At 34.4% G+C, this 12,791-nt stretch overlaps 1 protein-coding gene across 5 annotated transcripts in view; it reads left to right on the top strand.

Moving 5' to 3' along the window:
* The window catches only part of CSMD1 (CUB and Sushi multiple domains 1), a 1,084,078-nt gene that overhangs the window by 781,863 nt on the left and 289,424 nt on the right, over positions 1-12,791 (top strand). The window lies entirely within an intron of this gene.

The raw sequence follows: 12,791 nt of genomic DNA on the forward strand, positions 1-12,791 counted from the left end.
TGTTGTTATTGAAATTTATAATTCACAAAGAACTTTGTTTTTTTCTTTTAAAATGTGATTAATGGGCAGGAATGTAAGGAGAATAAATCTCGTTTTTGAAGTCACACCTGCATTTTGAAATGTTTTTTGAATAAATTATTACATGTAAATATACCTTTTCCTGTGATAAAAAAGCAAATGCTGAACTTTGTGTTGGCATCAGGCATATATTTTTTCTCACTCAGTCTTACTGACAGTTTATGTCTCTTAACAATATGGAAAAGAGAGCTGCGCAATACGAAGATCTTGGCCATGTCCTTCCTTTAGGTGTAAACTAACTCATGGTTAAAACAAATGAAAGTGGAAACCAAACAGAAATAACACTAATGTGGAACCAAACAAAAATTAACTTGACATTATCTTCTCAATTTCTACTTTTTATTTTTCTACTAGTGTATTTTTAGTGAGGATCAGTGAGTAAACAATTATGTGCTCTTACCAGTGAGGTATACGTGTTTTTAGTTTCTTTATTCTTTATTTGTTCAGATTTTAGAGAGATACATATATTTACCAGAACTCAGTAGTACTTGGCAGAAATCAGGTACCTGTTATTAGAGAGATACTTACATCCAGTTTGTTTTAAGACTGACCAGCTTTGAACATAATTGCTTTTGTCTGTTTTATTTTATATTTTAAGAAGGGATAGAGATTACTGTATGCACAAGCTCTTACCATAGCCAGAAGTTTCAGATTAATATCTTGGCTTTTCATCTTTCTTATTTTGGATATTGGACATTACCATTGTCATGGTTTGAGAGCCTCAAAAATCCAATTCCCTAGTCCAAGCCCCCTCCCACATCTCAACACAGTGTGAGATGGTTTTTCCAGACTCTACATGAGACTATGCTATGCTATGCCTGATAACAAAGTCCATATTACATATATTGCTCTAAGTTCTTTTCTTAAGTTAAAAATGGTCACTAATATGTTATTAAGTGTAGATGTCAAAGAACAAAATTTATTACACTTTAAATTTTACTTGTTTTCATTTGTCTTGATAAAATTATTTTTTCATTTTTATTTCAGATTTTAAAGACTTCATACCTTTTCTCAGTCAAGTATTAAGAACTAGTTCTAGCCTTCAGGGATATTTTGTGATTTGCTTTTATTCTAAGGTGCTAGGACACATTTTGTCCATTTTCTTAAGCTCTTTGATACAATGCTCTTGTTGCTGTTCAAGATAGATCAGCTTTATTGAAGATTATACCTGGACATGATTTATACAAATCAATGCTCCCTCCAACCCACACTGCCTCACAAATTCTGCATTTCTTTGAGATAAAATAACACCAGCCTCAGAATTTATGCCAAATATAATAAATGCATGCTATGCTTACACTTTGTTATATAAACAAAAGAAGAAATTGCAGAGCACCAGAACACTATTTTTTTAATTAGCTAGAAAGGGTAAAAGGAAATCTGTAACTCCACCTAAGGCTTTTTGGTTTGCAGGTTTCATTGACATGCTGGTCAAATTGAAACTGTTCTCATATCTTAAAACCTACTTTGCTTAGTCACTGATCCAACTTGTCTGAAATATGTTTTACATTGTATTTAAGTTTCTAGTCAATATATCTTCATGTTTCAAAGTTGATAAGAATTTCAACAAGAAAGAAAGCGTGTGCACATCTTTGGAAGCAAGATAACATTTAAAACTGGTCTAAAAGTCTTTGAAATACATCTGTAAAGACTTTTTTTCTCTTTCTTCCCCCATTATTTTATTGACAGCATATTTTACTATTAAGTAATTTTTATTTTTATTTTTTTCTGGAGTAAATTATTTATATGTTCTACCCTGATTTGAAAGCAAGTGATATAATACTGTAGAGGGAAAATTGCAGCTATTATTCTCTTTACATTTTAATGGAGTTTTTACATAAACTCCTCATTTAATGCAAACTGAAAGAAACTGTTCTGTTTACTAATTTATAATTTGAATTAGACCCAAATAATGACTTGTGCCCAAATATATTCTTACAGAGCACTATTACTCGCATATTTGAGCAGATTGCCATATGGTTTTGAGACTAATGACCAGAGATCATCTTCACTGATTCTGATATACTTTTTACAAACACAGGTCAAGAACAGCTCTACTGAAGTGCTTACAGATGCAAAGATATAAAATCAAGGTAGATGATCCAAGAGTCAGGCCTGTAATCATTAAAGTCAATCATATTTACTACTTCCTCTTAATACATATATTCCTCATACCACAGGATGAAAATATATATATTCATTATCACTGAGATGCAAGGGACATTTTCAACAAAAGTATAGGATTTGAGAAAGTACGTTCAGGTGTGGGAGATTAAGTTTTAAAGCTGGGGCAGGTAAAATATTATTACCAAAAAGGTTACATATGTAATTAGGTTTTGTGTTGTGCTTTTTATTTTTGGAAATTTAAACCATGAGAAGCATTGCTGAATACAGCTCAAAATGTAAGTGCTGTCAATGCTATCATTATTTTTGTGGCTTTTGGAAGAAATTATTGGTTTTCTCACTAATATAAGATTAATATTCATTATATTTAAATGCAAATATCTTAATTCTTATTAGATTTAATGTTCCAATTTATAACATTAAAGCAACTCTCCTATATAGTTGCTGTGGGTTGACCTTGGCTGGTTGGCAGGTGCCCACCAAGCTTCTCTCTTGCTCCCCCTCCTCATCAGGATGGTGGGAGAAAATAAGATGAAAAAGCACATGGGTCAAAGCAAGGACAGTGGGATTGCTCACCAATTAGGCAAAATAGACTCAACGTGGGGAACATTAATTTATGTAAAATTAAAAATACAGTAGGATGCTAAAAACAACACTTAAAATCTTTTTCTGAAGTCTAACTCCTCTACATCCAACTCTACTGAGTGGTGCAGGGGTGCGGGGATGTGGGCTGCAGTCAGTTCATTAACAGCTCCTCTCTGCCACTCCTTCACACTTGTCTCCTGATCCAGTGCACAGTCCCTCTTTTGGGATACAGTTCATCAGAAACTGTTTGAATGTGGGTTCTTCTTATAGGCTGAAATTAATGGCTCCTTTCTTTGTTATTTATTCATGGCCAGTAAATTACAAAATTTTTTTTTTTTTTTGGTTTTGTTTTGGGTACTTTTGGTTTTGTTTTGTTTAATTTTTTATTTATTTTCTGGCTCAAAAATATGCATTATAAAGGTTGCTTAAATTTTGTTGTATTTAGAATTTATTGCAAAAAATGTAATTTTGTGAGATGAAACACAAACTTCCAAAAACTTACTTATTTGTGAGGTAAACATTAAAACAAATTCCTTTTCATGGATTGAAGTGATAGGAGGAAATTTCAACATGAAAATCCTTATGTGTGCTGTTTACTATATCAGGGCTAGAATTTTGGCCTTAAATTTTGATTATTATAATAATAAGGGGAATAATTCAAAACAATTTGTTTCTATTTTTGAAGTACACTTGAGCGAACCAGACATGTAGTTGTATATTTTGAAAACATAGTAGGATGAAAAGCTTGGGGGAAAAGTATGGCTCAGACTTTTCCAGTCTCTTCTAAATAGCATTAAACAGTAGTTGAACTCTGAGATCGTATACATTTTTAGCAAATTAATTCCATTGGCACATTATATTTTTCTAAGGCATTTCCTTCTATAAATTTTTAAGCATCTCCATATACTTCTGGAGGTTTTCCAGTATTCAATTCAATTGCCTTTTTGCACAATACATTGTGATTCCAAGATACATCACCCTCTAAATTAAATAGTTTCTGCCCTTGGAACTGTTTTGTCATAATAATAAGAAACCAACAGCTGAAGTACTCTACTTCTCAAACAAAATAGCTTATGCATTCTCAACAATGCTTATACACCTTTCTGTTACTGTTGAGAGAAAGTACTGAAGGAACCAATCTTTAAAATGTTTCATAGCATAGAATGCATGAAATATAGGATTTATCCAATATGTTCAGCCAAAAAATAATATTGGACTTGGAACTACTTAGTTTGGTTATAAGGATATAGATTTTCTATAATTAATTTTTTGTTTAATGTTACAAATGCAAATTCTGCTTTGTTATTTTGTTACTTTTATCTCCTGGATATTCCACTGACCCACAGGTCATTACAAAGGTGTTAGAATTCCTCAGTGAATGTTGCACAATGATGTTACAGTTGGGACGCATAGAATTTGTTAGATTTTTTTTTTTTTATTTTCTGAAATTTGAATGTTTATCATATTTTATTCATGTTTTACATAAAGTTTAAGTAAGAAGAATTAAAATATCAGAAAACTCTTGAGGAATTATGCTGTTATATTTCAAGGATCTGAAATTAATTATTTTAAGGACTACACAATAATAGCAAAACTGAGATCTAACTCTTCAAATTCCTACATAGGGTTCTGTCTAAAGAATAGTCTGTGTCTATATAAACGAATGTGCACTTTTGATACTTAACAACTTCTTCTTGTAGCCCTTTACTTCTCGTGCTGTATCAAGCCTCATATACACTTTGAATTAATTAGTAAAATTAACCTATTCTTTAAAGATTTTAGGAAGTAAGACAACAGTCAATAAGGGTAAACTAAGTATGTTTCTGCTGCTTAAATTTCTGAAGCTAAAAAAATTGACAGGCTTATTTAATAAGTAATATTCTCAGCCTTTATTTAAATCAGAGTTCTTTTCTGGTAATTAATGTATTCTTAGTTTATGTGTAACTCGTTCTTAATAAATGCTAACTGAAGCTCTTCATTTTCAAATTTAAAGAACAGTAGCTTCAGACATTGTTTTGAACAGCAAATCTAAAAGTATTTCTTTATTTTTTATCATTGCTGTGTCTTTTTCATCAGTGGGTGCTACTCACCATTTTAGAAAAACTGCTTAAAATGTTTTGAAAAAGATTTCAAAAGATATGTCAGAGTTGGAATTCTTTTTCATGAATGGCAAGTAAAGATAATAATAGAAACATGGTTTTTTGCCTTCTTTTCCATTGTTCAGTTAAAAAAAAAAAATGTATCGTGTTTCTTTAAAGTTTATACTTCTATATTTGTTTCCTACTGACAGTTGGAGCAGCAGCAGGAGCAAAACTGAAAGCCATATATTTGGCATTTTCCTTTGGCAGAAAATGAGAAATAGATCATCCTACTATATCAGAGAGTTGTCTAAAATTGTCCAAAAGTGATAAATTCCAAACTTTTAGTGTGAACATATAAACAATCATCTTATCTTATGATTCTGCTTTTTATTGTTTTAATTTTATCTTTCAAATCTAAATCAAGCTGTTTGATAATTCATTCAAAATATGGCTCACATAAATATGAAACATTCATTGGGCTGTAGTGTTTGATTTTAAAATTAAATTTTAGTGTTTCATAGTATTCTCTGTACTTAGAAATGGCATATTTGTATACATATCAAACTAACCAAAAAGAGAAGAAGGAAAATGTCTTAATTTTTTAAGATGGTAAAATGACATTTGACATGATGTCTGGGCACTATATCTGAAGATTAAAATCTGACTTGGCGACAAGCTGCTTCTCTGACTGAGTAACAGATTGTGGCAGCTCTGTTAACTCTGAAGTCATCATTAAGGGATTTTTTTTACATGTCTCCCTCTGCACAAGAAACAAAAGTGTGTTTAATAGTGTGTTCACTGCCTTACTGTGTATGTATTTAAAATTACTTAAATATGTGATTAGTTATAGACCTATTTTACATAATCATCAACTATGGCTAGAAATGGTACTTCATAGTGTCAAAAATTTTATTATTCTAATCTTTACTCTTAATTCTATATTTTCTCTAATTTCAGCTTCCAGCCACTCTATGCCCATTCTTAATTTCTATATACATTATCAGAAAATTCTTCCTTGTTGGACCATTCTAAGATCAGTGTTAAGTCACTTCTTCATCTTTACTACATAAACAAAATGAACTGTTATTTCTTAAGATTATTTATATTGTTTTCTTTTAAATATCTCAAATTATTTGGCCTTAGTTAGCTTGCAGAAAAGGGGCTATGTTGGATATGGCAAGTACATTCAAAGTAGAGAATGCAAAAACTTGTTATCATAGGCAATCCAAAGAATGAAAAGTAAGGGGGAAAAAGACAACCTGTATTTATTTACCTGAGAAATGTTTCAAGTATGGGGCAATCATTATAAAAAAAAAATGGTTGGAATTTTTTTTATTCTTGTGATTATTATATTATTTTTTCTCTCCTTTTTTAAAAACAGCCTCAACACCTTTTGTTTTACGTTATTACTGTTACATGATATATTATTATTGCTATTTCCTTCTTATCTTTATTTAATTTCTACCAGGTGTGGTTATTAGGCTCGTTTTCAAGTCATTAGTTGGGGCTAAAAGGAAAATAAATTCCTGAGAATGAGAAATCTAAATTATAATGTCAGTATTGAAAAATAAGCAATTTTCTTTTTATAATTGCTTTTTAAGTAACTGCAGTTGTTGGATAACAGTAGTACCAAACACCTTTAATATTTCTTTAAAATAAGGGACAGAATAATCTTAGTGTTTTCAATAAATTTGCTGTAACTCAACAAAAACTGGAGAAATTAAAATTTTACAGGACAGGCCCTTCTATTTGGCATAAACTTTATTTTGCCTGGTTGGAGCCTATTTCAGCCTGAGAGTTATGAGTTATTAATTTTGCATCATATTAATTATAGCTGTACCTATATCAAATTATGAATAATACTGCTGTGATAGATGGTTTACCTTTTAAGGGCTTTGAGGCAAAATAAATAACATGGTTTTTAAAGGAATATGAAAAAAAGTTTTACCATATTTCATAATTAATCACCCACAGAATTTGTGCATGAGTAAACTAGTTTTATTATTATTTGTAGTCAATTTTCTATGTTCCCTCTTCCTCTGGATTTTGTCCATAATTACAGTGACTCTTAAGACGTGAAGACATATCACTGTAAGAGGGAAGAACACTGTTTTGGAAGTGTTAAGGAATACTGGATTTGTGTATGTATTCTCTAATACTGGTGACATCTTTTGACATTACTCCTATATTACATTGCTTTTTAAGTGAAATAGATCCTCCAAAACTTGTTTTAAAGCACTAATTTAGGCATCTGGCTCCATTCTTCTAGAAATTTTTAAAAAATATTTAGGAATCTGAAAGACAAAACAACGCTTCTGTATTTGTACTGATAGTAATGGCCTCTTTCGCTTTCAAGTCCCTTTTAGCATGAGGTGCTATAAAAGAAATTATAGAGTCAAAAAAAATTGAAATATTCATGTTACTTTCTAATTTTACACAGAAGTGGGAAGAAACGCAAAGTAGGAAAATACTCATATATGTGAAGCTAGTATGTCAATGAAATGGAGTAACCTGTAACAGTTGCAAACAGCTTTCATCAAAAGCCTTTATAATTAACATATTTTCTATTTATAATTTTAAAACTTTTAACCAAGGATCCTCAGTTCTATTTCCCTGATCTTCATATATTTGGAATAAGACACATTTCTACTAGTACATGTGTTTATTTTTTTTTTGAAGTTGATTGATTGATCTCTTGTAAATATAACAGACATCTTACAGGTAGTTCTCATTTCTTCTTGCATCTTAAAATTCATCCTCTTACTTTTGCATTCAATTTACTATACTGAATGCATACATTTCTAACATATTTAAGTAATAACAAAATAGGCCTTAGTAGCAGTGAAAAGAACATGCACACCTAGACGTTTTGGAGATGTCACATTGCCATGCACCCTCCTGCTTTTTCCAGGCATTACAGTCATTTCTTACAGCTCTGGTGCTACCTTTCTCCCTTACTTGCAATAGCAATTATGCCAGAAGAAACATAAAATGTAGGAGTGCCTAGCATAGAGGAAAATATTTGAAATGAGAAAGTAATTATGACAGGAAATTCACTTGCAGAACTTGCCTGTAGGTACCTCTTTAGGTGTCTCGCACTTTTAAGCTTTTTTTTTTTGTTTACTTTCACAGTCTATTTATCTAATAACAAGTAATCATTCTGAATTGCTTATAAGGTAATTTCATCTCATACATTTCAAAAAGCAAATAGGATCATTCTTCTGTAAGAAGAATGTAACTGATCATCCAGAAATAAGTATAATAAGTTTGGAAGCAATTTTTGTGTTTCCAGTTTTTCTAAATGAAAATTAATTCTTTTCTTCATTTTAATCAGTTCATATTAAGCATATGTAATGGTAATGATCAGATTAGTATTACTGGAATTTTAGCACGCAGTTGGATAAACACATCATAGGATGGGTGAGCAATTGGCTCAGGGGTCAGGCACAGGGGGTAATAGTAATGGGGGAATATCAGACTGGTGACCTGTCATTAGTGGGGTTCCACAGGTCTCCATCTTGGGCCCTGTCCTCTTCAACATCTTCATAAGTCACTTGGATGCAGGACTGGAAGGGATACTAAGTAAGTTTGCCAGTGATACGAAATTAGGAGGAGATGTTAACTCCCTCGAGGGCAGAGAGGCCCTGCAGGGAGACCTCAACAAAAGGGGCCTGGGGGTCCTGGTTGATGGCAAATTGAATATGAGTCAGCAGTGCCCTGTCAGCCAGGAGGGACAACCATGTCCTGGGGGGTATCAGGCAAAACATCACCAGCCAGTCGAGGGAGAACATTGTCCACTCTGCTCTGTGCTGATGCAGCCTCATCTCGAATGTTGTTTGCAGTTTTGGTCACTGCAATATAAGAAAGATATAAAGCTATTAGAGAGCATTCAAAGGAGGGTAACAAAGATGGTGAAGTGCCTGGAGAGGAAGCCATATGAGGAGTAACTGAGGTCACTTGGTCTTTCAACCTGGAGGAGACTGAAAGAAGACTTCATTGCAGTCTACAACTTCCTTGTGAGGAGAAGAGGAGAGGAAGGCACTAATCTTTTCTCTGTGATGACCAGTGACAGGGTCTGGGGGAATGGCCTGAGGTTGTGTTAGGGGTGGTTTAATTTAGATATTAGGAAAAGGTTCTTTACCCGGAGGGTGATTGGGCACTGGAATAGGCTCCCTAGAATTCAAGAAGCTTTTGGACAATGCTCTCAGGCGCATGGTGTGACTCTTGGGGATGTCCTGTGCATGACCAGGGGCTGGATTTGATGATCCTTGTGGGTTCTTTCCAACTCAGGAGGTTTTACGACAGAAAAAATGCCCTTTTCTGTCCACTGACTGTGGAAGGAGCAATGAATAGACCAGGTGCTAAGTGTTTACATGGTAAAATTAATGTTTTATGAGTCAGAATCAACAAATTTAAGCTAGACCTCTTAACTCTCAGCCATTTGAAAGTCTTTCCAAAACATTTTATGTGTTAGCATAGAATAACAATTATCATGGAAATGAAGGTAACAGGGGTTTTTTTAATAGTCTATAATATATCTTCACAATGTATCTCCCATAAAGAAATGTTTGGTTTGGTATTTCCTATATGCTTAACCAGAAACTTAAATCTTTCATTTATGGTTTATATCCAATTACTTTTTTTTCCTAACTTCCTTTATTATTAAAGAGGTGAACATTCATATTTGGTTTTAAATTGTAATGTAAAACATTTTGTGAGTCTAACCAAATGGAGCATTCTTAAATAATACATTACCATATTTTCTCATGGGATATTCTATCAAGTTTCCTCTTCCATATAAAATAAAAATTACATTAAAAGTCTTATTGTTATTTTCTCTTGCCAGAAACAGCTCTCCTTACCTGGTTCTATTTTTTTTTTCTTTGCTTTTCTTTGGCTTTATTAATCTTGATTTAATAATTAAATTTTGCACTGGTATAATCTAGGAATACTATAATACTAGAATCTAGGAATTCCATCAGGAATGGACCAGCATGGATTTAGGAGGGGCAGGTCCTGCCTAACCAACCTGATCTCCTTTATGACCGTGTGACTCACCTAGTGGATACTGGAAAGGCTGTGAATTTTGTCTACCTGGACTTCATTAAAGCCTTCAATACTGTCTCCCATGACATTCTTCTAGAAAAGCTGACAGTCCATGACTTGGACAGGTTCACTCTTCACTGGATTAAGAGCTGGCTGGCTGGCCTGGCATAGAGAGTGATGGTGAATGGTGCTATATCCAGCTGGCAACCAGTCCACAGGTGGTGTCCCCCAGGGATCAACATTGGGCCTAGTCCTGTTTAATATCTTTACTGATGATCTGAATGTGGGGGAGTGCACCCTCAGCAAACTCGCGACTCTCAAGTAGGAGTGTTGGTCTAATGGAGGGTAGGAAGGCTCTGCAGAAAGATCTGGACAGGCTGGATCAATGGGCTGAGGTCAGTGGTATGAGGTTCCACAGCACCTAGTGCCAGGTCCTGCACTTGGGTCACAACAACCCCATGTAGAGCTACAGGCTTGGGGAGGAGTGGCTGGAAAACTGCTCAGTGGAAAAGGGCCTGTGGGTGCTGGTCGACAGCCATCTGAACATGAACCAGCAGTGTACCCAGGTGGCCAAGAAGGCAAATGGCATCCTTGATTTTATCAACAATAATGTGGCCAGCAGGACCAGGGAAGTGATTCTTTCCCCTGTACTTGGTGCTGGTGAGGCCACACCTCGAGTGCTGTATCCAGTTCTAGGCCCCTCACTATAAAAAAAGACATTGAGATGCTGGAACGTGTCCAGAGAAGGGAAATGGAGCTGGTGAAGTATCTGGAGCACAAGTCATATGAGGAGTGACTGAGGGAGCTGGGGTTGTTTAGTCTGGAGAAAAGGAGGCTCAGAGGAGACCTTATTGCTCCCTACAACTACCTGAAAGGAGGTTGTAGCAAGGTGGGGGTTGACCTCTTCTCCCATGCAACTAGAGACAGGATGTGAGGATATAGTCTTAATTTATGCTAAAGGAGATTTATACTGAACATCACAAGGAGTTTCTTCAAAGAAAGGGTTATTAAACATTGGAATGGGCTGCCCAGGGGAGTCACCATCCCTGGAGGTGTTCAGGAAATGACTGGATGTGGCCCTTAGTGCTATGGTCTGGTTGACAAGGTGGTGATGAATCAAAGATTAGACTCGATGATCCTGGAGGTCTTTTCCAACCTAAATGATTCCATAATTCTGTGATTTTGCAAATGTAGATAATGCATTACACTCAGTCTCAAAATCTTGCAGGTCTGTAAAATATACCATGAAAAACCTGTATTACATCACAAACCCTCTTGACTCATGGTCAAAATAATTAAACAGATATTTGTGTTAATAGTGGATATCCTAGAACCATTTAGCTTTTCTTTAGAACTCTTTCTCTTAGATTTTTAGTGACACTCCAGTAAATATTATCATCATCATGGCTAGGCTTCGCGAACGAAGATTTGGGAAGGCACTATCCACATTTGCTACAGGCACGCTGGTGGCTTATGAGGCCAATACGTGACAGACATATCCGATTGCAAAAGGCACAACAGAAAGACTCCTTAGATGGTGTATTCTGCAAAACACGGTTCTTTCTGCTTTGCCTTTTCTCCTCGAGAGTGATCCTGTGTGCGTTCTCAAAGGAGTCAGCTGCATTATAGATGGTGTGTCTCCAGGCCTCCCGACTGGAGGCCAGAGTAGACCAGTTATGGTGATCAATATGGCCAAGGCTGAAATGTTGTTTCAGGGAGTCCTTGTATCTTTTCTTCGGGGCTCCTCTCTTGCGGCAGCCAGTGGCAAGTTCACCATAAAGCAGGAACCAGTAAATATTAGCTCTATTTTAAAATATACAAGCAGTTTTAGTCCTGGAGTCAATTTAACATAGTTTAAAAACCATAATTATACAAATAGCAGAGATGGCAAAGGAAGTTCCGAAAAGCAAGACATGACTTTACAGCAAGAGGCAATATGCTATCTTAAGTTGATGGGTATTTTATTAAAAACAGTGTTTTCTTTGGGTTACAAGCTGAAGCTACATAGTACAATGTAAGGCTCACCTACTCTAGTAGTGTAAGTTCCTCTCTGAAGTTTATTATAGTGGGCTTTTCCAATTCCAACACAGAGAAATGAGGTGGTCTGGCTTTCTTTTTTAATACTGAGAAAGTTTAGACAAGTACCTTATGTTGGATGCTGCTTTTCTAAAGGACTGTAATTTGTTTGTGATTAATTCTGCCATGATAATCACATAGAAATAAGCATAAGTGGATGGAAACTATTGTTTTTTCATGTGTTGCTATCAAAATAGCAGCATATTAAGGCTGAGGCTGAAAGCTCAAATCTGACTGAAATGATGTTTTTAACCACAAAACAGAAGAAAAATTAATTGCATTTTCATGCAATGGCTGAAGTTGTCTGAAAGTGTACCCAAGGATATGTGTAAAAGTTAGCATAAAGATAAAATGAATAATTTTATGGGAAGTCACTGTGCCTGCACATTCATATCAAGTTGTCTGCAGAAAATTTTATATCAAATTACAAAAAACGTATGATGTCCATATATATGTACATAGATATAAACTGCAACTACTTACCATTACTGAACTCTAAAAGTGCTTGTCTTAGAAGTGTTCTTTTATACAAATCTAATTCCATTTTCATACTATATTTTATTTTGTAAAATTACAGTTTCAGTTAATACTTTTTCAAAGAATTCTGAGAGATACATTTCTAATTTTCTTGGCAATTTATGATTAGACACTGAGTGGAATCATAGTTTAATATTAGTAATTTATACAAAGAAATTTCTGCTTTTGTAGTTCTGTGCACCAGCCTCCTCCATCTTCTTATGAATTGCTAGTTCATACCTGCTATCTTATTATTGTATAATTCAACAGATGAGAATGTTTTAA

Source organism: Chiroxiphia lanceolata, chromosome 3 (genome assembly GCF_009829145.1).
Source record: "Chiroxiphia lanceolata isolate bChiLan1 chromosome 3, bChiLan1.pri, whole genome shotgun sequence".
Classification (NCBI taxonomy): Eukaryota; Metazoa; Chordata; class Aves; order Passeriformes; family Pipridae; genus Chiroxiphia; species Chiroxiphia lanceolata.